The sequence below is a fragment of the Python bivittatus genome, unplaced genomic scaffold, assembly GCF_059951505.1.
Source record: "Python bivittatus isolate LINGU-HERP-01145 unplaced genomic scaffold, Pbiv_v1 ctg000690_np1212, whole genome shotgun sequence".
Lineage (NCBI taxonomy): Eukaryota > Metazoa > Chordata > Lepidosauria > Squamata > Pythonidae > Python > Python bivittatus.
The window spans coordinates 10568062-10594143 of NW_028277096.1; the positions used below are offsets into that span (position 1 = coordinate 10568062).

Below are 26082 nucleotides of genomic sequence, written 5' to 3' on the forward strand. Positions count from 1 at the left end.
CGCGAGAGCCCGGCTCGGGCGCCCTGCGCTGCGGATTGGAGGCTCGCGGGAGCGCTCTGCCCGGGTCTGTGCAAACAGAAGCACGTTGGGAGGCGGCGGGGCGAGGGCGGGCGGCTTCGCCGGGGCGGGGCGGTGGGCGGGTGGGAAGGTAGGTACCGCCGCTGCCGCCGCTTGCTTCAGCCCGGGAGCCTGGCAGGTGAGCTGCGGCAGCCGAGGTGAGCTTCGGCGGTCGCCCATCTGGAAAACGACCGGAGGCTTTGCGGAGGGGAGCGGAGCGGAGCGGACCGTCTGCTGGGGAAGGTAGGTCCTTTGTTCGGGCGGCTCTCCCCCCGCTGGGCTGCAGCCCCAGTGGCCGTAGCAACCGCGGAACCGCGCTGGCACAGGCGAGGACTCCGTCCGCCTGCCCGCCGCCCTGCCTCCCGAGGCTCGGGATGAATGCGGACCCCGGTTCCTGCCGGACGCGGCGCTCTGCCGAGGGGTGCCCGCGCGCGGCTCAGCGAGAAAGAAGGGGCTCGAGGAGAGCCCTGAAACCAGGCAAACGGGGGTGAGAGAGGTGGACGCGAGGAGGAAGAAGTTGCCTCTGAGCGTGTGTAGAGCGCCCACCCGCTCCCGCTCAGCTTTCTGGCCAGGATGCGATGCTTAGAGGAAGAGGAGGGGAGCCTTCTCGCGGTTTAGGGACCGAACGGGCGAGGCGAGAAGGGTTTTCCTCAGGCGACGGCTGATTCCCGCCCCGGGGAGGGTCCGGAGCAGCTCAGCCTCTGCTCCCCAGCAGCCCCACGTGCAGGTGTGTGTGTATCCTCGGCGGCTGTGCACACATTCAGTGTGCTCCTGTTGCCCCTTGACGTGTGGCTTCAGCTCCGGACCGTTTTGAAGCCCACCTCTTCCAATATCCCGCTTAGTGTATTGGGGAGAGGCATTGCAGAGACCATCATTCCTTCACTGGAGCAGATGACTCTAAAGAGGTAAGTTCCAGGTCACACCTGCTCTTTTGAAACCAGTGTTTCTCAACGTCCTTTCGCCCGGGCCCCCTTCCGACCTTGTTTTTATTCCGGCGGCCCCCTTGTCCAGGTCCCAATACCAGATACATGGGACAGTAACTGGTGCATTTTCTGGCATCATCAAGGCAGTATTTGCAGTATAATACACTTCACTTTTCTGTGGCCAACTTGGCACGTGCCCTGGCCCACCTGTGACATGTTTTTCATCTGTGGCCCTCTTGAAATATCACAGGACCCCCAGGGGGCAATATGGCCCTCCAGTTGGAAACCGCTATTTCAAACTACACTTAATGTGTAATGAGACTGGGTGCATTTTTGTCACAGGCCTCCACTTCTTTTGCTTAGCCTACCTTGCAGGGCTCTTGTAAGCTTCCTTGAAGTGGGCAGGAATGAGAAAGGCATATAATGAATAGTAACTAAAATCCAGATACACATTTAAACCTTCTCAACTCTTTTAATTTGCCCCGATTTTTCATATTCTATACCAAGATTCTCCCTTAAAAGGGCTGTTCAGGTTTTTTTTCCTTTTTGAGAGAGAAGGAGGGAGATGGCATGATGACCTTTCTGGGCAGATAACTTTCGTGGTTTAGTGATGAGCTGTCTTCCACCAATGTTTAATCTTTAATTAAACATGATCCTTTCAGACCCTTTGATTCTTGCCCTCTCACCAGCATGTTCCAGCCAGAGGGAGATAACTTGTTTTCCTTCCCATCTGAACGCCAGCTAGAATAACTTATATGCTAAAATATTTTTATGGCTGGATTTAAAGACTTAGTGAAGCGTCCCCCTTTTTGGATTGCGTCAGCTGCATGAAGCCTTACCCCAGTTAGCACTCCTGCAGAAGAACCAAAAGAGAGAAATGGATGAAAGCAAAGAAGCTGGGGGCTCAGCGTGGACAGAGGTGCAGGGGGTAGGACGATATGCAAGTCTGGATGGAAATGTGGGGCTGAAGTTGTGGCACCCCTGAAAGACCAGGTGTGTAGTTTGAAGTTCTCCTGGACATGGAGATGCTCTTACCTGTAGAAGGGCAGCTAGGAAAGGGGGAATCCTTTGCTACTGGCATCTCCTTTTGGAGAAAGCTGCTCTTATTGCTTTTGCCCTGGTTATATTCAGATTAAACTGCTGTTATGTGTTCCACCCAACGCTGCCTTTTAAGATGGTGCAGATGCTTCAGCCAATGAAGAACGTAGCCATCTGGTTGCTGGGTAGAGATTGGCAATGGATCAGCATGGACTAGTAGCCTGAATATCTAGAGGTCCAGTTTAAAGGGCTGCTGACCAGCCTCTAAAAGCCAAAATGACTTGTGACTAATTTATTTGAAGGACTGTACAAACCAGTACAGGCCTTGAGGTGTTCCATGGAGACCCCATAGCAGTGGTGGCGAACCTTTTGGGCTCGGCGTGTCAAAAATATGGAAAATGCTTCACTTGACTCTGCTGGTGTGTCACCCCCCACCCCCCCGAACAAAAAAGAAACAATTCTTTACATATTCATTTATTTTTAAAAAAAAGTCCAATCATGTGCTGCTATGTATTATATAAAGAAATGTCAAATAATTACAAAAATGAAATACGAGTGAAACAAACTCAGTTTCTTTGATAACTCAGACAGGGAGAATAGTTGACGTTGGGTGTTGGTGAACACTGGCGTGTCACCCAAAACATAGTGGTATGTCATCTTTGACACACGTGTCATAGGTTCACCAGCACTGGCTTATAGCAAAGTTTCTCAACCTTGGCAACTTTCAGATGGGTGGACTTCAACTCCCAGAATTCCCCAGCCAGCCTTGCTGGCTGGGGGATTCTGGGAGTTGGTCCACCATCTGAAAGCTGCCAAGGTTGAGAAACACTGCCATATAGGTTTATCATTAAGTTACAAGGGACATAGCCTTTTCTATGGTCGCCTCATTCTTACTGAATGCTCTTCTGCTGGAAGCATACTTGACTCCCTTACTGACTATTTCCACATGGATTTAGAGAGCTGGATATTCTGTCCTGCTTTTAACTGCCCCATAATATTAGATGGCTTTTAATGGTCCTGTGTATTTATATATTTAAAATTGCTCTGAGAGGGCCTTGGTTTTGAAAAGTGGCATAAAATATTTCAGTAAGCAAAAATGCGAACATGGAGCCCAAAGGAAATGTGAAAGGCACAGCCTGCATAGCCCATCCATGAATGATTCAAATGCAAAAAGGTGGTCAGTCAGCTGTAGGAGCTGAGCTTTCTATTTTTTAGAACGTGGCTATGCTGTTTAAACACTACAGTGGGACAAAGATTAGGGCCTTGGTTGAATCATTCCCAGATAGAATCAAATTTGTTAGTGAGTGCCAGTGTGATGTCCTCATGCAGTCATCTTCCTGAGTGATGTATTTATCTGGCTCAATCTGCACACTGACTATGTGTATGTCTACGTAGCCATGGTTTATTAAACAAATCACAGCTGGCTGGATTTTTCCAACATGCTAAGCTATAAAAAGCATGGTTTACAAACCATATGAATGTATTGACCCGATAGACTAACCAAATCCACATTGGTCAACCCAGTCACAATCTTTTAGCTAAGCATATGTCAAATTGCTTTTATGAGGAGAAAATGAGAAGGACAGGGTACAAATGTAGTTAAACTGTTCATCATTCATCTCCTTTACTCATCCTGCCTGACTGAGGATAACACCTCATAAAAGTAACAGAGGTCAATTCAAATCCACAAAACCTTATAAGCAAACATAGTTCAGTCTTATTCTGCCTTATCCAGGAGACACTTATGTAAGACAGAAGTCCAAGTCCATTCATTTTTAAGATCACACTTCTTCCCATCTTCGTAGACTAAGTGATTTCCATTAAATTCAGTCTCTTCTTAAGGCTTTGAAGATTGGGTCGTAGGTTGTTCGTTAAAGCTTGCCACTGTCTCACATTTTTTGTCATAGTTCCCTAGGTTTCTGTCAACTGAAGCCAGTGGCATAGCAAACAGGAACACATGGTGAAACCCCAAATCCTGAAATAACTCTTGATCATTAATTAATTAAACTGATTCATCTGAGCATTCCAAATATTGAATCATATTTTGCAGGGGGAACCCATTACATGTTGATTTGTTTGTTTGTTTGTTTGTTTGTTTGTTTGACTGATTGATTGATTGATTCTGTGCCATCAAGTCGTTTTTGACTCCTAGCAACCACATAGATAGATTTTCTCCATGACAATCTATCCCTAACACATTACATGTTGAGCCTAGGACAATTCCTCCTTTCCCAAAGAACCTTTTATTAAGTTTGATAATAAAACCGTGTCACTGTCGTCTACTTTCCTTCCATCTAGATTTCATTGCAGTAAGAGACAGTTCCGTTTGCTATATTTGTAAGCATACGTTTAGAAGCAGAATGCTCATTTTAAAAATGTTCTTGATCATTTACAATACGCTTATTTCTGCCACTCTTCCTGTTGTCCAGAAAATCAGATCGTATCATTTCCTTTCACTTTTGAGCACTGCAGTTTTACATCACCCTAGTGCGGTGTTTTTCAACCTTGACAACTCTAAGATGTGCTGGTGGGGAATTCTGGAAGTTGAAGTACATACATCTTAATGTTGCCAAGGTTGAAAAGCACTGCAGTAGGGTGTGGGTGTAAGTAGGTGTGTCTGTGTGTGTGTGCACCTCTTTAAAACTGATGATCTGGCAGACCTAGTAATGAATTCACACTTCTTCCCCTATAGGCTCAGGAAACTGGTTTATCCAGAATTAATGGAAATAAAACTTGAGTTCCAACTATTTTTCCCCCTACTTATGTTCTTGGGAGTGAAATCATTTATGTATGAATGGCAGGAAACTCTCCAAATTTCTATGCACTTCTTTTTGGTTTTGGTAATTGATGCTTTATGTTGTGATTTGCCTCCCAGTTGTGTTGACCAAAGTTCCTGCAATTATGGCTCTCAACCCAATAAATGGGAGGGACTATTTTATTTCCAGTATTTTTTTTTTCTTGTGTTGTGTGTCTCAGATTTTAATATTTGGTATGAGTCAGTGTGATGGGTGGGCCCCTAAACTGGGATGATCCAAGCCCACAGTAGTGATTCATGCAAGAAGTAAATATCTATAGTAGCTGCTGTAATAGCTACTAGTAGGAGCATGCAACTTTTTCAGGGTTAAGATTTCAGCACATTTCCAAAACTAGGATTAAAAAAAACCAATGATTTTATTTCATTGAAATATGCATTGCATTAATGGTAAAATTAAATATTAATAAAATTATTCCCAATGTATTTAATAATTTCCTATACTGGAAGAACTTTAACCTCTCCTTAGCTGTGATTAGTTTTAGACAAGAGAGCTAACTTTACACTTTGTGCCTTTAAAATGGGGTTAGGAAGGAATATCTACAGAAGGGGCAGGAATCTTGGCTGATACAAAAAGCTGAGTGAGGTCAGATTTCATTACTACTTGGATGGAAGACCCGTGTTGTAGAATTACCTGTATTGCCTTGAATTTTTGTGTGTGTGTGTGAGATTAATCCTGTGGGTCAGCTCTGTTTTCAGGGACCATGGGTCATCTGCTGGTGGGTCATCCTGTGGATCATCTCTCTTTTTCATTAGACTGCATCTCTACCTTTGGGGGGGAATTAAATGACATATTCATACTATTCATTCCTACCAGCTTGATAGGATCTCCCCCATTCAAAATTCCATCCCCCTCTAGCACATTGGAAGAAAGAAATGCTAATTCAAAGATAAGGACAAGCTCTGACAGACAATTTGGTTGTGCTGATGGAAGGGATATGAAAGGTCACCTAGTCCAACCTCCTATGGATGCAGCTAAATTAGGAGGATGGAAGCAAGCATTTTCAAATTGTTCTGTGAAATCTTAGGATTTTTCAGAAACTTGATTGTGAATTATCAGTATTTTAATTATCATTACTGTCTTTATGTTAACTGCCCTGTGGACTTAGGTATTTGAGTAATTGCCCCCCAAATTTTTGGTGCAGTTTTGACTGTGGTCACTTGAACGATAGTGCTTTGACAAACATCAGGTGATCATGGTGGTCATGATTTGGAAAATCAAAATGATCTTGACTCTTCTTTATCTCCTTCCTTTTTTCATCTCTTACATACTTCAGTTCCTTTTCCAGTTTGCCCTAATTACAGTTTAGAATAATATCTGAATTGGGTAGAGCATGGTTTATTAATCTGCTTTTCTATGCCTCTCTGCCCTTCAAACATAACAGCAAACTCATACTGGCAGTTCCTCCCATTCTGGTGCCTTCCATATATGTTGGGCTACAATTCACAGAATTTGAAAAAAATTCTGGGAATGACAAATCTGAGTGATCTTCAAATTCATACACTTCTCACCTGTTCCTCTTTTATGGATATGAGAAGATCAGAAATACCTGTCTCCATTTTTAAACCCATGGCTCACCATTATAACCAAATTCAGGGAATCATGGTTTGAACCAGGCCACTGACTAGGTAATGCAGTGTCTTTCTTGGATAGACCACTCAGCCCTTTTAGACTAAGCTACATTATCATAATATAGAGCAAATAGCGATCTTCCCTTGATGTGTTGACAGTTTGAAGATGCAATTGAATGATTGATTATGTGCCTTCAAGTCATTGTCAACTCTTAGCGACCACATAGATAGATTTTCTCCATGATGATCTGTCCCTAACCTAATCTTTCAGGTCTCCCACTGGTGCACTCATTGCCACTGTAATTGAGTCTATCCACCTTGCTGCTGGTCGTCCTCTTCTCTTTCCTTCCATCTTTCCTAGCATTAGAGTCTTCTCCAGAGAGTTAGGTCTTCACACTACGTGTCCAAAGTGAGATAATTTGAGCCTGGTCATTTGTGCCTTGAGCGAGAACTCTGGGTTGATTTGTTCAATAATCCATTTGTTTGTTTTCTTGACTGTCCATGGTATTCTCAGGAGTCTTCTCCAACACCAAAGTTCAAAAGCATCCATACTCTTTCTATCTTGCTTCCATCGAATGTCATAGAGAATACCATGGCTTGCACCATCCTGATCTTTGTAGGTAAGGACACATTATGGCATTTGAATGAAAACTGTTTTTTTTTTCCTGCATCATTAAAAGCATCTGGAGGCAAATGCTGAAGAAATGCCTTCCTAGTGTTATACTAGAGATAGCAGATGATCTGGGAAGAAGCAGGGTACATTCAGTCCATCCTAGCTCAGTTTGCATAATAGTGTGGCTTTCATGAACCACAGAGGGATGCATTCTGATTCCCTCCCTTGTTCATACAGCACAGTTAGCCTTGATAAAGGGAAAAATGGGTTTTCTCCCACAGACAACCTCTCTTGGTGAAATGCTGTTTTGTCTTTCACCCAAAGATGTCTCTTTGGGACAGACAAAAAGTGAGGGGACTCACCCTCCCTCTTAGTGGGAAAGATCTTTCTTGCTTTTTCTTAGATCACATATTCAGACTGCCAGCAAGAGATTCTGTTTTGTGAGTGCATTTCTTCATTTACAAATTAATGTTATATACATACTTAATGATCTTTCATGATATTATATTTATTATATTAACTTATGCAGTTTTCTTGCAGGTCAATGGAACTCTTTGGCCCAATTTCCTTCCCCTACTTTGATAAAACAAACAGAACCCTCTGCAAATGAATTCAGAGTTAGATGCATTTAATTTTTTTTTTCCTGCGTCAAGAGATTAATAACCATTTTCAGGACTCTGAGGTTGATATAATAGAGGGGGAAAACCCTGAGAAAGACTGTGAATAAGTTCTAGTCAGTTATCTGCTCAATATCAGGTCCAAATAACATCTTATTTTTGCATGCTACGCCAATAAATGCTGCAGCGTTTTTATTCTTAATGTTATTGTCCTCGACATCAGCTAATTGGGGTTTCTCGCTCCTGCAAAGAAACCTGGCTCAAACTCTTTTCAAAGCTGCATTGCTTAAAATGTTGCATTAGGTATGATCTTTTCACTTCTCGCTCTCCCCTTTTCATAAACCAGAATAAAAACCACACTGTGTCCCAGCATGACTTCATTTATAAGCCCAGGATGGTGCTTGCCTTGTACACCAGTCAAAATGCACCTGGTCAAGCACGCTTGGCATATGGAGTGACAAGTGGCATCATAACACCGAGAAGTTTTCATAATGGGCTTGATGGCTGTGCTAACTAGACAGAGAGAGAGATCTATAATGCGGCATGCCTGCCCCTTACATTAACTCAGCAACATATTAGCAGTCTTGATTTCAGCAGGGTTGACCTGTTATTAGCATTGCAAATGGATCTTCTCCAAAGTGTCTTTGTCATAAAGCCGTGGATCTCTTTCCCCCATCTGAAAAATGTACATTTTGGAAGTGCAAAGCTGAGAAAGTCCTGTCTTATATTTATTCATATTTATCTATTCCATTTATTTTCTGCCTGTCTGCTAATGCATTTTACATTATCCAATGTCAAATGGTGACAAGCTGCAATTTAATAGACGCAACAAAGGAAAAAGAATGGGAGAAGAAAATAAAAACCTTGCCAATTCTTGTGCATCTGAGTTTCTGAATACAGTTGAATTCTCCCAAGTGCCATCCAAAATGGCAATGTCTATGCACAGGGATCATATGGAACTGTTGGTGAAGGTGATACTTTTCGGAGGAGAGATACTCAAGAAACAACTTAAGCATCACTAAAGAAGAATGGAGTCAAAAAAGGGAACCAAAAAAAAAAGGCTGCTTATTTGCATTTACTAATACTATAGGTTCAAAAGGTAAGCAGGTCAGGCCTTGTAAGAGAGATCTCTGGAGCTGGGAAAGAAACAGAAGTATCTCAAAACATCATTAACCACGAACAGATGGATATTTCAGGATCAGTTTTATCTGGAAAAAGGACAGTTAGTTCTTTGGTCTTGCATTCTGGGGAAAAAGAGGTTCAAATGACTTTGAAACTCAAGATTGCCGTACTCTCTGGTCTAAGAGGAAGGGGAGGGGAAACGCTGTCAGTCTTTTAAGATTCTGTTATGGTAGCCTGTAACAATAAAGTAGAATTTCAGTATTTCTTGTGAAGTTGGTTTTTTGACCTAGCCTACCTCAAAAAATTAACATCAGCAACAAAGTCAGTTCTTGGTTTATTTGACAAAATACTTGGCAAAATATGTCCTTCATTTTTGATGAGTAAGAAGAGAAGGATATCAAAATAATGATTTTTAGTCAAGAGTTGCATTGGGGGAAAGAATTACATGGATACATTTGACATGAGGAACAACTGGACTACTCTTCATGGGTGTTGACTTTGAGCATCCCTGACTTTGTTGACTTTGATCATCACTAAGTCAGAGGTGAGCCTACTTTTCTTTCACCAGCATCACCAACCAGCCCTCACAGGGTTTCTTTCAGAATCTCTCATCCCTTCCCTTCCTGGTAAGGAAAGAAAGTTTTAACTCTTATGTGGAGCTGCTTAGTTGCTGCAAAGGGCACTTTTTCTAACATTTTACTAGGGACTTTCTCTGGTAGCCACAAAGGAGTGGCTTAAAAGGAAGGGAAGCACTACAGGTAGTCCTCGCTTAGCAACCATTTGTTCATCACCTGTTCAAAGTTATGACAGTGCTGAACAAATGGTAGTTATGACCAGACCTTGAAGTTATAGCCGTTGCCGCACACCCACATTTTTGGGTGCTTGGCAGCCCACCCACATTTACAACCACAGGGTGTGCTTCAACTCCCCCCATCTGCCTATCTCCCCCATCTCTGCCCTCTGCTATCTTCTTCCTCCCAGTACTGACAAGGCACTAGCAAAGGCTTCATGAAGGACCAGCAGCCTCATCAGCAGTGGGAAGAAGATGGCAAAGGTCAGCTGGGGGCGGCAGGGGTGGTGGAGTGCAGCCAAAAGGACAGAGATGGGGGAGAGATAGGTGGGGGGAGTTGAAGCAGAGGGGAGCACAGCAGGGCAGGAGAAGTGTGATGTCCTTGCCTAACAACGGTGCAGTTCTTGCCTAACAACTGCAGCTGGGACTACCAGAACTGCCTTCACTAAGTGGTGCAGTCATGTGATTTTTCGCCTAATGACTGCTTTGCTTAGTGATGGAAATTCCAGTCCCAATTAGGGTTGTTAAGTGAGAACTACCTGTATATAAGTTTATTTATTTTTCAAATTTATATATGCTGCCCATCTCACTATACAAGATGGCAACATAACAACGCGTTGGTGTGATGTCTGATTTATTACCATCATCATCATTGTCATCCTGAATCAGTGCAAGATGGCCACTTCATTGAAAGTTATGAGACGTAACCTATCATGCAAATCCAGTGCAGGTTGGTAGATAGATATTTTTCAACTTCCCAGTCTAGGACTTGTTGCAGAGAGTGAATAACCCAAAGTCACCTAACCAGCTTTCATGCATAAAAAAACTGGTTCTCCCTGTTCCTAGTCTAGCACTAACTACTATACCACACTGACTTTCAGTGTCTGATTTGAGAATGGAAAAAAAAATACCTGAATAATAATAATGACAACAACTATGGTTTGGCTTGATGTCAGAATAGATAATCCATAATGGTGAGCATTGGACTTTGAAGAAACTGGATAGAAAGTGTATTGGCGCTTTTGAACTTTGGTGCTGGAGAAGATGGCCAAGAAAACAAAGAAGCAGATCATGAAACAATCAGCTCAGAGTTTTCACTCAAGGCACAGATGACCAGGCTCAAATGATCCTACTTTGGACACATTACATGAAGACCCAATTCTCTGGAGAAGGCTCTGATGCTGGGAAAGGTGGAAGGAAAGAAAAGAAGAGGACAACCAGAAGTAAGGGGGAATGGATTCATTTACAGCAGCAATGGGTGCACTATTGGAAGATTTGAAGGACCAGGCTGGAGAGAATCTATCTGTGTGGCCACTAAGAGTCAATACTGATTTGATGACACACACACGTCAGTGGCAAGCATAGCTCAATTCTTAAATTGCAGATAACATGAAACATACCTAATACGTGAACTGAGTTTTCATTTCAGCTGCAAAGTTTTGTCCTGCACGATTCAAGTTCTTTGGGTTTTTGTCTGTTAATCTCTTAAAGAAATGTGTGGCACATTGTCTCTCAGAAGCTTACTGCATTGTTTTCTCTTCTTTTCAACTTTGCACCATGGATTGTTTTGCATTATTTTGTTCCTTTGAGTCAGTCTTGAGTCCTGGTGGCGACATGTACAAGTCCATGCAATTTTCTTGGCAACGTTTTTAGAAGTAATTTGCTATTGCCTTCTTCCTAGGGTTGGCAGTGACTGGCCCAAGGTCACCCAGTTGACCTCCTTGCCTAAGGCAGAACTAGAACTCAGGTTTCCCGCTCTTAGTCCAGTGCCTTTAACTACTAGGTCAAACTGCCTCTTGTAGCGTGGATTGCTCAGTACAAAATTCGCAAACACAAATTCTAACCAGATTTCTCATGTATCTGTTTGGAATTGGTTTGCTGCATGATTTTTCCTTTCCATGTCAGTACTGATTCATAGATCTCCATACTTCTGGGGATATTGTAGGTCCATTATCCGTAGCAAGGCCTTTATAATGAGAAATCCAATTGCAATTTTTGCCTGCTTTTTGATTTATGGGTTCACTGCAAGAAGGCAAGAAAGGGCCTCTCCCCAATTTAATCACACCAAGTGGTTCTTTGGCAAGCAAAGAAGTCTTTGTTTTGTTAGATTGTTTTGAAAAATCAGCTTCTGGGAAGAGAACTCATGTTTGCACATTTAGAAAATCTGCTGCTGGTGCGTATTAAATAATAGATACTAGCAATCCCCCAAGTCTCCTGCTTTAATTTCAGTGTTGCTGTCAAATCCATGAGCTAACAAAACACCAACCCACTACATTTGGCTATGCTACATCTACTGTTTTTCCATTTTGGCAATGTGGCATAGATTGATGAACTTGGCATACATGTTGAGGGAAGGTGAATCTACATTAAGCCATAGCTCTTCTCCAATCCCTTCCAGAGAAGGGCGATTGCAATACAGGATCAAATGAAGGTTAGGTATGATGCTGATACACACTTCCTACTCACCCAGGTTACTAGATGTTTTAGGGACAGTGCCACCAAATTTAATGCTGAGATAGTCACAGTAATATCTCTGATACCACCTGATTCCTGGAGATGTGTCATGCACATCCAACATATTTTATCTGCATTCTGATTAAAATTGTCTCAGTTCCTGGATTCGTAACAGATTGTTTCTTACTCACAGACCTGAATTGAACTCTGGAGTGAAGTTCTCTGGTATCAGAAGTTCATCTCCGCACTTTCAATGAACTGTCAGTCAACCATCCTGGATATTAAATATCAATCCTTTTAAAACAATAATTGACTGGAAAGTGATTTGTACCATATTGAACCACAGATTCAAATTTCAAAATTTGAGCTTCTGTAAACACAATAAAAATTGCACAGATACTTCCAGATCTGAACCATCAACTAAAAACTGCACAAATACTTCCAGATCTGAACTCATCAACTTCCTTAAACTAAGTTTTACTTTCTCTTTATTCAGAGCAATTTTGTTGAATTTTTTTACCTTTTTTGTTCAGTGGCCTACACTTGCACTTGGGCAGATCAGTCCACTTGTCATGTTTGAGCAGTCCAGTGAGCTAAGATTCTGGTGAAACATGGCTTATTTTGAAAGAATAAAGTACTTGCAGCCTGTTTGCTGCTGCTCGGCTCACATGACCCAAGTTCATTGCTTGAGCTTGGTGAGGAAGATACCAGGAAGATGAGGTGGGACAGGGGCTGATTTACCTTCATTATATATAAACTTAGGAAGAGGGAGTTCCAGTTTGAAAGGCTCTAACTCCAGCGCAGGAGAACCTCATGCCTGTCAGCATAATCCAAACTATAGAAGTTCATCATCAAATCTACAAGGTCCTTCAGGAGTCCTTACTCCTTTATCTGTCCCAGGTTCTGATTAGAACTAGAGTTTGTGCCTGTATTTAGAACCTTTATGTTTCTATTGCCAGTCTTCTTGACTGAATTTTCTCTTACTCTATAGCGGTGTTTCTCAACCTTGGCAACTTGAAGACGTGTGGACTTCAACTCCCAGAATTCCCCAGCCAGCCATGCTGGCTGGGGAATTCTGGGAGTTGAAGTCCACACGTCTTAAAATTGCCAAAGTTGAGAAACACTGCTCTATAGAATAGTCCTGGGTAACATTTAGAGTTAGATTTATGATATAATGATTCCACTTGGGCTTCTTGAATGTTGGATGGGAACAAATGATAAACCCTGCTAATCTTTAGAATAGGGATGGGGAAGGGCCAATTTTATTCGCATTTTATTTGCATAAATTGCATAAATTGATTGGGCTTCCTATGCTAGTATCCAAACCAGAATGCAATTATTCTTCTGTTCTCATGTGTTTCCAAATTTTGAGATACAGTTACTTATTGAAAAAATATATGAGCACAGTAGTATGCAAAATATATGCATTTTAGAAGGATCTGCACTGAAATGATAGAAGTACATAAATGAGTGAAAATATGAATATTCATGAGGATGATTTAAACAATTATTCCTCAGACTGATGCAGAGATAGGATGGAACAAGCTTAGGTTTGGGAGAAAATGTGCATGATGCAGCAAGTCAAAAAGATGAAGAATCATCAATCTCTAACTTGGAGGGGTTCCATTTTTACTATTCTCATAGTTCTGGATTGGAGCTGTGGACCAGACATGTATTTATTGTTATAAATAATACGGATACACCTGTGTGTGAAGCCGACATAGATGGTGGTTGTAGGTGATTTAAGCACTGAGATTCAGGCAAAATGACAGAAGTTCATGCATGAACTTTGATTTTTCAGTCAGAGGTGGGCAATTTCTGAGCTCCCTACAGGCTCCCTAGCCCTGTTTTGCACCCAGTTTTACAGTTTTTGTGGATTTTGCTGCCAAATTATAGTGGCAAAATGCAAAAATTGGTGACATTTTTTAATCAAGAACTATGAGAAATAGATATGTAAAGTCTCTGCAGGGTTTAACACATATTTCCCTTTTTAAAATAATAGATCTTCCCTAAACAAAAAACACTGAAAATTGTAGTTCCACTCCCTTCAGATATGATGTCACATTCAACATCATGCTTCTGTTGAAAAAGGTTGCCTATGTTGTCCTAAATCGTGCAAAAAATAACACATTTTTGTCTTATTTCTGGCTCAGTCAGATTCTTTGTAGTAATTTGCAAAGATTTCAAGAGAGTAGAGAAATATGGAAAGATACCACATTCCTGGAATTTCAATATCTGATCTGTAGCTTTTGCTGAGGAGCAGCTGAGGCATTTCCAGTTTTAAAATATGACTTCCCACTTGATGAGAAGCAGTAATAGCCTGAGAACTGTTCTTAAAAGGAACTGTGAAGAAACTGCACAGGAAATGCACATTAAACAAAGCAGAACTCACATTGGAGTAATTTCAAGCTAATTGGATGTATGCTTATTCAAAAACAGAACCTCTCAAAATGAAAAAGGAACTATGCACTTCATTTGCTGGAGAAAGATTAGAATTTGTTATTTGCAATTGCCTATTCTAATGGTTATGAATGCACAGTGAGAAATTAACGAATTCCAATTCTGAATTATTGGCAAGTCACAAATGAGTGAATCGGTTTGCTTATTGAAATGTCTTGTCTTTATTACTGATTTCTTCATTTATTAATTAACGCTGAGTGCTGAAGGCTGTCAGTGGTTTACAGTAAAAGCAGTATAAACTATTTAGGAAATAATGCCCATAACCAAGTTTTGAGCAGCATATTAAGAGCTGCACCCCTAAATTGGGGGACCAAGGCCTGTATTTTAGTGTGGATATGGGAGGTTTGAAGGGTCAAATGGAAGTCTCAAAGCTGTGTTTCTCAACTGGTGGAATGCATGTTACGGATGGTCCTCATATGGAACTTGTCTTTCAAACGTCTGCACTGGAGAAGAAGGAAAGAAGAAACCATTTTTGAGCTGAGTGTGCCAAGGCAGGCTGCCTTACAGATTGAAGCCACAGCCATTGGCCATGAGGCACAAGTCAGGGCTTGGTTAGTTGTTAGGTTAGAGCTGTGCAGAGATTTTCTTTCGAACGAGGCAAACAGTTCATTTCATTGTGTTACCAGTGTAAGGAGAGAATTGATTTTCTTTTCATTTCTTTATTTATGGAATTTATATGGCCACCCGTCTTAAATACATGACCTGGGGCAGCTAACAACAATCCACAAAAATATATATAATAAAACCTTGAAACATAAATGCAGAACAAAGTTAAAATAATCACAGTACAATAGCCAAGGCACCCTAATGAACTCACAACACAACTACACCTGTATTGGGCTCAACTAACATCTTGGTCCAGCACCTGGGGGGCGGGGGGAAGAACCAGGTCTTCATACCCTTCTGGAAGCCGGGAGGGTTGGGCCTGAAGGCTGTGAGGGTCTGGATGGGGATCAACAGGCTCCAGCTGAACCCTGGTAAGACGGAGTGGCTGTGGGTTAATGGCTCCTCTGTATCCGGGACGTTGTCATCGTTGGTGCTGGATGGGGTGGCACTGCCCCAGACAGACCCAGTGCGTAATTTGGGGGTCCTCCTGGACTCACGGCTCCTGTTTGAAGAGCAGGTGGCAGCTGCGGCCAGGAGGGCTTTTGCACAGCTTCGGGTTGTGCACCAGTTACGCCCCTTCCTGGATCGGGATGTACTTCGAACGGTCACTCATGCCCTTGTTATCTCCCAGATAGACTACTGCAATGGGGCTACCCTTGAAGAGTATCCGGAAGCTTCAGCTGGTCCAGAATGTAGCCGCGCGAGCTATTTTGGGGGTCTGAAGAAGGACCCATATAACACCTTTGCTCCATGAGCTGCATTGGGTACCAGTTTGCTTCCGGGTCCAATTCAAGGTGTTGGTTATCACCTTTAAAGCCCTACATGGCATGGGGCCAGGCTACCTGAGGGACCGCCTCGCCCCCACGATTTCAACCCATCCCACCCGATCTCACCGAGAGGGCATGCTCTGGACCCCCTCAGCAAAATAACTCCGATTAGCGGGGTCCAGAAGGCAGGCCTTCTCTGCTGTGGCCCCCGCCCTCTGGAACATCTTGCCCCCGGAGGTGAGACAGGCCCCCTCATTCCCGGCCTTTCGGAGGGATTTGAAGACCTGGCTCTGCCATCTGGCCTGGGGCGGGGAGGGAGGTTGTCAGAAATGGGGTTGGCTAGCCCCCTAGAGGCCTAGTGTGGCTTCCATCAGCCTCTTTGATTTTTTTCCATTTGTGTAGATGTGTTTGTCTTTTTATAAATTTTAATTATGTATTTATTTGTTTTAATTTGATGTAAACTGCCCAGAGTCCCCCATTGCGGGGAGATGGGCGGGGATAGGTCTATGTATAAATAAATAAAATAAATAAAAATGTTGGGAGGAGGCTGTTGCATAAGGCAGGTGCCATAACAGAGAAGGCACGTCTCCTAGGTCCCGCCAGATGACATTGTTTAATAGAGGTGACCTGGAGCACACCTACCCTGCCAAATCTAGTAGAGGGGCAGAAACTCTTTGGGAGAGGCAGTCCGACAAGTAACCAGGCTCTGCACCATGTCAGATTTTAAAGGCAATACCAGCACCTTGAATTGCACCCAGAAGCATATCTGAGGCTTCAGGACCAAGACTTTGGTTCATTATATTATTCCAGCAGAAGCAGAGTTTTTTGGGTTTTTTTTGTCTGAGACTAACAAATATTCAGTTGCCTTGTCGTACTCCAGGATAAGGAGAGATTTGATTTTCTTTTGTTAGTCAGTGAAATGCAGCCACAAGCTTACCCCATCTTTCCTCATGATGATATTATTTCTTTAAGATTGGCAGTTAAAGCAATAACATTTGTCAACAGTATTTTTGCATTTTTTTATCTTCTTAAAACTCTCTGTAACTCTGTATATTTATAATAATAGAATCTGAAAGCATATACATTTCCTTCTGTGAACAAAAATGGACCTGTTGTTTCTATATTGGTGGAATGTAGGGTCTTGAACGGTGATGTATGGGACCTAACATATGAAAGGTTAAGAACCATTGCCTTAAAGCATCTGCCAAGTTTAAATCAACTAATCTAACTCCCGAACTCACAAAAATGAAAAAAAGGTGGGGGGGAGGGTGGGGGGTTGAAAAGGGAATCCTGGGGGGATATCAGAGGGCCAAATGCAGTCTCCCGATCCCCAGGCTGCATTTTTGAACCCCTGTTTTAAAGGCCCAGGTGTGTGCCTTGGGTAGAATTCTGAATACCCTGGGAATGAAGCAGAATTCTTATTTTAGAAATTTAGCATCTGTGTGGTAGCACTAGAATAATAAAAAGGTCGGTCTCTCTCTCTCTCTCTCTCTCTCTCTCATTAGAGCTTCAGAGAGGAAAAACATCGCACTAGTTGGATAGTTGGATTGTTTTCCCCTTGTGATGCAATTAATGGCATAGAAAAGGCCTGGCTACGAATAACCTTGTTCCTGTTAATAATTTGTAAACACTATATGTGTTCTGAAGATGTATTTATGCTTATGGGCTAATTGGCACCTGTACCCTTTTATTTACACACAAACACACCCTCCTCAAGTGGGGAGTGCTAATGCATTTGACAGAGAAAATCCCATTGCATAAATGTGTTGACTTACAACAAATAAAATAGGTGAATATTCTCTGGCTGGGGGCTGCAGGAGTGATAATAAGGTGACATCTTAGAAATGGCCAGGGGCATTTTGGGAGTGTGTAGATAGGTGTTTTACTGATTTATTAACTTTTAAATGTACCACCACCTAGAGACATTATGATTGGGTGGTATATAAATCTGTGTAAGGAACAAAGGAAGGAAGGAAGGCTCTCAGAACGCTTAGCAGACCTTATTTCTTTGTTTTTCTGCCATTTGGCTGGAAATCTTGATGCTTACGCTAAGCAATTTACCATCAAATTTTTGCAAGAAAACAGCTGTTACTCTCTAGAAAGTGTTCCATATATCCTAATTGTACATAATTTTATGAATATGAACAACTGTGACATGGAAAGCAACTGATTTAAGGATCGTGGCATATTCTCATGGCTGTTTGCTGATCAGAAGCTACCACATGAAAGGGCTTTTAAACTGTTTTTAGCCTATGGAGTTGCTTGGCATTAGTATTTTAATGTGCGAATTGTATTATTTTAATGAGATTGCCCTGAGATATTCTTAGTGGCTTTTAGGAAAGTGATGTGTGTATCTGAATGTCTATGGATGTCTGCCTATCCTATCCTATCCTATCCTATCCTATCCTATCCTATCCTATCCTATCCTATCCTATCCTATCCTATCCTGCCCTGCCCTGCCCTGCCCTGCCCTGCCCTGCCCTGCCCTGCCCTGCCCTGCCCTGCCCTGCCCTGCCCTGCCCTACCCTATCCTATCCTATCCTATCCTATCCTATCACACCTCTATCTATCTGCCAGGCTGATCTTCAGTTGAACTGCATCTGGCACTTTTCAGACTGTAGCAAGCGTAGACAATGTGAATCAGCATTTTGATAGCTCTCTTTCCACTGGCAAGGTGACTCCCTGAGCGTCTGGGTCTGGGCATTCTGCCCAAGAGAGCCCCTAGACACAGCAGATATGAACAGGACTAAGATAAACTCTTTACAGAACTAAATGCGGTAACAGCTAATCTTGGCTAGCCACCTGGGTCCTGCAAGATGAAAGGAGCTTTGCTCCTTTTGATGTAACCGCTACTGGCAAACACATGTATACATCCATACACAGAATATGTGTTTCTCCCAGAAATCCTAGATCTCACAGAATATCTTTTTTTCCTTCCTAACAAAAAGCATTTTTACAGAAACCAACTGTAAGAAGGCAGAAGCTCAAAAACTGATATTGGATTCCTATAGCCCCATTCATCCCCAAACCCATCTTTCTGGTTTTGAAGTTTTCCTTGGGAGTTCTGGAAAATCTTGGAGAAAAATGTGTGGGTATTCCCAAATTGTATGGAGTTGAAGTATTTTAAGAATAATTTTCTACTTCAACCTTGAATCTAAATCATTGGTGTCCTTTGTCTTTAGTTGATACCATTTGATGTACAGGTGACTGGCACGTAGACAGGGCCTCTTTAGGAGTGGCATTAAGGTTATACACATCTTAAATCTCCTTTATGTCTCCCTAAATTCCTAAAGGAGTGTGAATAAAACATTGCATGTTTCTGCATCAAAAAAGTCTGAGCCAGTAAAACCAACCATCCTTTCGCTTTATCTAGCTTGTTATCCTTGCTTTCACTTAAGACATTAAATCATATGAATGCAATTAGTTTACCCATCTGGAAACTATGTAGTAAGTATCATATAAACTAGGCCATAGGCATGTATAGTTGCACCACAGATAGGAATCTGTGAACCACAAATGGATTGTCGCTAGTGTGCTAAGCATTTTAGCTTCAATATGACTTTCTTTGCATTCTTGTACAAATAAGTCTGTACCTGTTTGCACACCTGATGTCATGTTGACCCAAATATCGGGAAAGGTTTGGTTGAACCTTAAGAGAAATGCTTGAAGAGAAATCCGACAGAAGTTCAGTGACAGAACCAGTTTCTTGGGGAAGGGGTGGACTTTAAGCAGAAGTGGGCAGATGTTTGTTGGAGATACTCTAATTTAGAATGTCTGGAATGGAGAAGAGTTTGAGTTAGAATGGCCTTCATAGCCCCTCTTCAGTTCTTTGATCATTTTTCATTCAAACCTAGATATGTTAGATCAGTCTTGACATGGTAGGTGTGGGCTTGTTTGTTTTTGCACAAATAAATCCCAGTTTATTTAGTTACATTAAGCCAAAATACATTTCTGCAATGTTTCATGTTATGTTTCAGGAAACTTAGTTTTTTTTAAAATCTGGTTTTTCAGAACTTAGCAAATCCAGCGTGGGAGGTAAATGTAGCACTTGCGTGTTTTTCTTTCCAAAATTAAGATATTTTTGTCTTCTATTCTTCTCCTGTTCCAAAGTCTCATGGAGAAAGTGAACTAGTTTCAAGTAAGATCTTTCCTTTATGCTTGCAAAATAATAAATCTCCCTGAAGAAACAATGAATGTTTATACTGTCCAAGGAATAAAAGCTCTGGCTAGTGTTGATGAAATTAAACTAAGTAGGAAGCTGTAAAAGTAAAGGGTAGACAAGCAGATGGGGAGGAGGACTTCCCTTGACATTGAAAGGTGAATTTGCTCAGCATCCACAGGAACAAAGGTGTTTACATGCAGCAGGAATAGGTTAAGAAGTGTAATGCAAATTTTGTAGTTAGGGAAAAGTCTGCAACTGGTAGGCTATATAAAAAGGCAAAGGGGTACTTCCAGTCTATCAGCCTAACTTGTCCCATCTGATTGGCCTGTCCAGCTCCCGAGGCTTTTAGTTAGGACCTTCCCCAAACTTGGAGCTTTTTTCTTCTCCCAGATACATCCTCCACCATTGATCATCTTTGCCCATGTTTACAGGCTGGCTTGAAGCTTCACGTTTGCCAAAGGTTTTGGATGAAGAGTTAGTCAAGGTGGGCAGACAAGTCCTTTCTCTTTCTCTCTGTTCTCACTAAGTACCATCAGTTTTGCCCAATCTCATTGGATTGGGGGCACAAGAGGGAGTGTAGGAGTTCTTTTTTTTCCCACTAGTGGAGCCCTTTGATTACGTACCAAGTCTTAGTATACAATGTGTTATACCTCCTTCAGAAACCTAGGATGTTGGAAAAAGCTTACTCTATCCTGGGGACTCAGTCCCCTTCTTGTCTGCTTGTTTTTCTTTTTTGGTCCTGGCACTGCTCAAGAGGTTCCATCCTCTCATGTACCATGTACCATTCTTCTGAAATCTGCAACTTTGCCTGCTTAGGATCTGAGCCTTTAGTGAGATGGCAGATTTTCCTTCAAAAACTGCACATAAGTGGGTGGTCATCTACACTCTCAGGCAGGAGTGGGAAACCTGAGGTCTATATGCACCTCCCAAGTGGTGGTCTCCAGAACAGCCCAGATTGTGCAGTTGGAAACAAGTAACTGAATGACTGGTTTTAGTGGCTGGTGCCAGTACATTCTGCACTGGTGGAACTTTCCAAGTTGCTTTCCAAACAGTCTGGCATTTAATATTATATCAACCCCATGCAGTAGGTACAGCTGAAAGAGAGTAATGAGACCACTACTGAACTTTGTGGTTGAGAAGGGGATATGGCTCTGGTTTTAGGACTGAAAGTAGAATCAGTGAGAATTTTTAAGAAATGCAATCCTTAATTGGGGGACCCAGTTAATAGCCTGGTGCTGTTACCTGAATCAATTGCATTTATGATTTCCAAATCTTTTCTTTAACAGACTCTGCCTTTTAGTTTTCCTTTTCTGCTAAATAATAAAACTTGTCACTTCTGCTCTCCACAGTGTAGCCACTTGTTAGGTATGGAGGAAAGCTTCATCTGCTTTCTCCTCTTCCACCCTCTTTTCCAGGTTTGCTATTTTTATTTTATTTTTCTTTTCACAGCGCTTTTTAAAAGGTCTTTATTTATACCAACCTTTCTATAATGTCCTACTTCGAATAACTCAAGGAGGTTTACACAGAAGAAAAAGTAAAAACATAACAGCACTGGAAGATAAAACAATAGTAAGTGCTCAGAGAACACTTGCCATAATCTTGTGCCTTTTAATTCTCTTATGTAAGGGCAACAGCATATCAGAGTCAGACACGCTGTCTTAGTTCCTGCTGTGGATGATAATTGTCTACGGAGTTCAGGATAGATCCTACTAAAGGAGCACTAGCTTTCCTTGTGAAGTCAAATCCTACTTGGTGGATCACCCATATCCCAAGTCGTGTTTAATGCAGAGCTGCACACTCAATCTCCCGTCCTGTAATATGTGATTGTCCAACTGTAATATTGAATGTGACAGACAAGAGAAATTGTAGAAAGCAAAGCTGAATTTCTTAAATGATCAACTTATCTTCCTGTTTTCTACCCTGTGGGTAGGAGGCAAACCCAACAGGCTGAGCTAGAAATTTCTCCCTGAGGTGTGCTATTTTTTTAAAGTTTAATTTTCAGGTTTCATGTTATTAGGATGGGGATTGTGTACATTAGGCCACAATTGCACTACAAGAAGGAGCAACCAAGTCAAATAGATTGGATTGCCAGACTGCAAGGGGATGGATGGATGGACAGATGGATTTCTTCTGCAGCAAGGAAACAAAAAGATTACACCCAGGGAGACAGGTTTATTGATTGATTGATCATATTTGTACAGCCGCCCTTCTCACAAGAATGAGATGAATATCTTAGCAGAAATGTGTCATAGTGCCTCCCTTCTCCCTCACCCGCCCAGTAGCAATAAAAAAGAAGGAAAAACATATTTTATGTTTCAGTCTAATACTTTTAATATGGAGGCTGTATTATGCCATGCTAAACCACAGAAAAGGATTAATAAACAGTTGTGTTTTCTCCATGAACTTCTGCAGAGAAGAGGAATGGAGGGCAAGTGATGTCATATGCACCATGAGGTAATTGTACAAATGACATGAGTTATGTAATTAAAGGTGCACATGACATCACTGTGGCTTCCGCTCAATGTCTACAGATTTGTCATCTTATCTCCACTTGTTTAACTATAGAGTTGTGTGATTTGAAACTGAAGTAGTTGCATTTTAATTTCCGGAAACCACAATTTGAAATCAGAACTTGTTGCATGTTTCAAATTCTGATTTCCCCAAACTAACAGTAATGGCTTCTTTAGGCTCAAATGGGATATTAAACCACAGACTCCTGTTAATGAACTACGTGTGGTGGGGCTGTGGAAGGTGAGATGGCAGAGTACACATCCTTGTTAACCTTTTCTGAGAGGTGGGAGATGAATTATGAGCACTCCTGTTTGGCCTTTTCCCTATCAGAACTAATCGGTCTCTCATTACATTGATCCTTGTATCTTATGCACCAAAATTTATTGAGCAACAGTGGCTTCCAGAAAGGAAGCAGCCATTTTGACACTCCAGAGTATTTTGAGGGACACAATCAGATCCATACCTCAGACATAAGACCTACCACAGGGGTGGCATCAGTGTTGCAGTAAATCTGCTGAGTAGAGGAGCTATGCATGAATGAGGTAGGTCCCATCGGTTTGCCAAAACCCATCTCATTTCTGTCACAAGGTTTAACAGTAGAGCAGCAGAAGGCTCAAAGGATCCTGGAGATAGCTGAATAATTTTTGAATCCTTAATTTAGACCAGTGTTTTTCAAACTTGGCAACTTTAAGATGTGTGGACTTCAATTCCCAGAATTCTCCAGCTGGCATTTCATTAAACAATTAAACAATTATCCAGCTGGCATTTAATTAAACAATTAAACAGAGCCGGGGAGGGGGGTGTCTTTCTGGTTCCTCTTCCCACTATTCTCTTAAGTGTTATTCACAAATAGTACCACAGAAAACCTTAAATTGTTCTGAATACTTTTCAAACCAAAAGGCAGCCCTCTTGAAAAACTTGTTCCATTTTTGCAGAGTGAAATGATTGGAGTTGTTAAAATATATGCCACCCTTCCATTTCATTAAATTCTCAAAGACAGTTAACAAAGGAGTGAAGTGTGGTCTTGGTCAGTTAGTAACAAAGCAGAATTCATATATGAATTACTGCCAGTTTCTGCAATTGCAGCAGAATGCTTCAAATACTAAAAGCGTAGAAGAATAATTTGTCTTTAACACATTTTATTTTACCATTTGGGTCTATGATATCTGTAGGTCTAACAAAGATTTAAAGCAGAAGGCTGGTTTACAGTTAGATAAATTTGTAAACTGAGTCAAAGGAACAGAGCATCTGTAGGGATGGAGAAATTCCTGTTGCCCCATCATTTAACTTGAAGGTGCAAGACAGCATCCGAGGTGGTCCACATGTAATTTTAAAACATACTGTGACAAGGAAACCTGCAACTAGGCCATGGAGAAAAAATGAAATGGATAATCATCCAGTTGCCTCCCACCACAGCTTTGGGAATTTTTCCAAACTCTGAAGGCCATCACAGAAAAAAATGTGTTGTTAGTAACTGTTGCTCTTCCCCCTTCCCCTGAACATGCACACACAGATACAAACACATCCAACGCATTCAAGAATAAATTTATCAATATCCTGATGCCTCTATATAACTATGATGTGTCTCTGTTTGTATATAGTTCTAGCCAATATACCTCAAAAATATTGTACAGCTGGGAAAAGTGCATAGAAGAGAAACCCAAATGATCAAAAGACTGTAGCAGTCTATTTTCAAGAAAAGTTACATTTTGAAAAGTTTTGAAAGAGGCATTTGAATCATGTACAATCTGGAGAAAAAGTTTTCTTTCATTAGAACCTGATATTATCTAATGAAGTCGATCGGTAGCAAATTTAGGCCAGGTAGAAATAGGCACTTCCTCCCATAGTTAAACTATGAAATTCATTATCAAAAAATACGGATAACCACCAACTTGGGTGCCTTTAAGAGGAAGTTAGAAAATTCATGGAATATACATTTATCAATGGCTACTAATCATAACGGTCATATATTGGCTGTATTCACAGAGCCTGGTTCCTCAATTAATCCATTTTCTGGGTTCACAGAATACATTGAGCCCCAAACAAAGCAAACCAGCTAGATTCATCAACGCACAAAGCTTCAAAATAACAAGTAACCTTAGCATGTTGGATCTGCTAACTGCATCTACTTTCTCTTTTACCTGATATGGTTAAGCATGTTGGGTGAACACAACTAGTGTTTCCTCTCACAATTCACAACTAGTAAATGGGGGACATAAAAGTATGATACTACACTTCGTTGGCTTTCCAACCTATCTGGTTGGCTCCCTGGGAACTGAATGCTAGATTAGATAGACTTTTGGTCAGTTCAGAACTTTATTGAATTCTTAGCAATCAGGAATGAATTTTCTAGGCTTACTCTCTGTTAGTTTACAGTCTCACGTTTTTGGACCCATTGTCTGCCTCTTCCCACGTTGGCTAAGAGGCCTAACAAAAACTCAGCCAATTAAATCAGCTTGAGATGGATGATATGCCTTTACTGACGTCCCTTTTTCTGACTTTTTCTGACTTTTGTGAAGAATGCCCTCTGGCACAAAGCTGGTACATTTTTCTCCCAACCACATCGCCCACCCTCTGCAACTCATTCTTTTTATTTTATTTTTTATCCTTCCCAAGAATGAATGTAAGCAATCTGTTGCCATAGCAATGACAACTATACCATCACCCAGGAGCACATAAATACTTCAAATGCCTGGCTTCTGTCAGTAGCAACCATTGTCAACTTCCCCACATTGTTGCTATCCTCACTGTCAGCCCTTCGATTCCTTCCTACTCCTCTGTGGGTTTTTAGAACCATTAATGAAATGAGGTGAAAAATCTTATTATCTTTTCCACAAATCATCTGGGCCCTGCTAGTTCTTGAGGCTCTGTAGAAGATGCCTCAAGAAAGATTGTAAATGCCATATGGTCCCAACTGGGCTGATTGGGCTCCCTTTGACAAATCAATGCCCACCCAATGCAACTAATAGATAATGCTGCCCTGTTAGAGTGAGGCAGTAGGGCATTTAATTTCCCATAATGCCTTAGAGTGAGACTTTGGGGGAGGATTCTGAGTAATTAAAATAATGGCACACAGAGTCACCTATCTGACACTGAGTGGAGAATCTGGGGCTAGAACAGGGGTTGGTCAGGGGGTGAGCCCTGGGAAATGGTGTGCTCTGATACCAGCCTTTATCATAGCTTTCACTGCTCATATTTCATCCTGTTCCTGCCTTATTTGCTTTCAATGGCTAGAGCTATCAGTCTTCAAAATCTAGCTTTCATGCCAAGATCAAGAACAATGTTTCTCAATCTTGGCAACTTTAAGATGTGTGGACTTCAGCTCCCATGCTGGCTGGGGAATTCTGGGAGCTGAAGTCCACACATCTTAAAGTTGCCAAGGTTGAGAGACACTGATCTAGAAATTCATACATCAGGCTAGGGTATGGATAATTCTTATGTCTAGTGCTGCGTGCCGATGCAAATACAGCTACCAATGTATATTTTGAACCATAGGTATCAAGGGGGAGTGTCAAAATTTGCAAGATGATTTGCAGTACTGCCCTCAAAGCCCGACTCCTTTTGTGATGTGTGTGTGT

General features: G+C 41.7%; 1 protein-coding gene across 3 annotated transcripts in view; it reads left to right on the plus strand.

Moving 5' to 3' along the window:
• CAMKK1 (calcium/calmodulin dependent protein kinase kinase 1) overlaps positions 1–26082 on the plus strand; it is a 110152-nt gene continuing 84070 nt past the window's right edge. Inside the window, exon 1 of one of the 3 annotated variants that reach the window (XM_088152266.1) lies at positions 1–64. The gene's annotated coding sequence lies outside the window, so the exon portion shown is untranslated. Of the gene's footprint in view, positions 65–146; positions 301–387; positions 963–26082 lie in introns of those variants that run through there. The other 2 variants (XM_088152264.1, XM_088152265.1) reach the window with 2 other exon arrangements.